This window comes from Lolium perenne, chromosome 6 (genome assembly GCF_019359855.2).
Source record: "Lolium perenne isolate Kyuss_39 chromosome 6, Kyuss_2.0, whole genome shotgun sequence".
Lineage (NCBI taxonomy): Eukaryota > Viridiplantae > Streptophyta > Magnoliopsida > Poales > Poaceae > Lolium > Lolium perenne.
The window spans coordinates 137199503-137201578 of NC_067249.2; positions in this window are offsets into that span (position 1 = coordinate 137199503).

Consider the following 2076-nt stretch of genomic DNA (forward strand, 5'->3'; position numbering starts at 1 on the left):
GCGAGGGAAGAAAAGTGGCATCTGCTGCAAAGTACTATGCACCTGTGGAGTCTGACGAGATAGTGGTGATGGCGATTATCATTATTCCCCCGGTGAGTCCAATCGTGGTCCGGCCATGGAGAATAGCGCATGAGACGTACGCGACCACAAGGGAGGCGGCTGGGACTGCCATGGTTCTGCGCCGGAGAGGCAGATCGGAGTTGTTGTCTCGTCAAGGACTCGTCCACGGAACGGCGGTCGGGGAAAGGGGGTCGTCTACAAAGTATATTGCGGCGTATAGGTGACCAAACATTCTAATCATCGGCACTAAAATGGAAGAAAGAGCCAAGTGGTATCTCAACTAGATACCATATGCCTCATACTTTGTTGGTCGAAACAAATATTAACATTCATGGATGGGGTCAGCGAGGCCAGGTAGGATGCACAAGAGATTGATATTTGTGCCATCGCACCAGGCTCACTGACCCCACCCCAGAGTGTACAAGTGATCAAACAATTTAATCATCGGCACTAAAATGGAAGAAAGGCCAATGCAATTAAGAAGTACCTAGTATGAACTAAATGGAATGCCTCATACTTTGTCAGTCAAAACAAATATTAACATTCAGGGATGGAGTAACTGAGGCCAGGTAGAATGCACAAGAGATTGATATTTGTGCCATCACACCAGGCTCACTTGCTCCACCCCCGAGTGTACGAGTGACCGAACATTCTAATCATAGGCACTAAAATGGAAGAAAGAGCTAAATGGAATGCCTCATACTTTGTCGACCAACCATCTAATCATCGGCAAGTACAAAAACACCACCAAACCAGCAACCATGGTGACATAAGTCAAGATGCTCAAACACACATAGCATGGAGCAGATGCTCTAAACGTATTACTCATCACTTGGTATAGACCAAGTGATGCTGGATAAAGAGAGGCTAATCAAGAACCAGTAAATCCAGTAAGTGATAGATATCTCTATTTTCATCAAAGCCAACAAGAAATAGAAATTTATCATTACTCATTTGAGTTCAAAACAAAGCTGGGGTACCATAAGGGATTACTCATCACTTGGTAGTAACCAAGTGATGCTGGCAAGAGAGAGGCCAAGCCTGAGCTAGTCAATCCAATAGAGATGGATATGCATAAGTAAGCAAGAACACATAGCCTATCCAAGTTAACCAAATAAAACCAACCTTGACAGCCAACTTAATAACCTAGCATCACCTAGTCTTTTAAACCATCAGAAACTTCCCATTTTCTTCAAAGGATACCACAGTGGAATTCATTTACATGATCCCCTACTGTGGATATCTCTATTTTCATCAAAATCAACAAGAAATAGAAATTTATCATTACTCAGTTGAGTTCAAAACAAAGTTGGGGTACCATAAGGGATTACTCACCACTTGGTAGTAACCAAGTGATGCTAGCAAGAGAGAGGCCAAGCCTGAGCTAGTAAATCCAGTAGAGATGGATATGCATAAGTAAGCAAGAACACATAGCCTATCCAAGTTAACCAGATAAAACCAACCTTGACAGCCAACTTAATAACCTAGCATCACCTAGTCTTTTAAACCATCAGAAACTTCCCATTTTGTTCAAAGGATACCACAGTGGCATTCATTTACACGATTCCCTACTGTGAATATCTCTATTTTCACCAAAACGAACCAATTATCCAACTATGAGATGCAACAAGTGGCAGTACCAAGAGCTAATGAGGTCACAGCACAGCACAAGCAATCACACCAGTGAACCACTGCTGAGGTTACATCAACAATAAATTCATCCAAACCAACAAGAATTAGAAATTTATCATTACTTAGTTGAGTTCAAAACAAAGCTACCCAACACTAGTTGGCTTCCATCCAAGCTTCAATAACACATCAAAGGAATCATTACTGCAGAAGAAGTTCATCCAATTATCTGACATCAATAAAGAAAACCTTTTTAGATAATTGAATTCGGCAACAACAATCATACTAGGATGCTATGGAAGCATCAAGGCACATCACCAAAACCCTCCAGCATGCTTTTACAAGCATGAGCGGTCACCAACATGGTGAGAAGCTACAGGGACATAG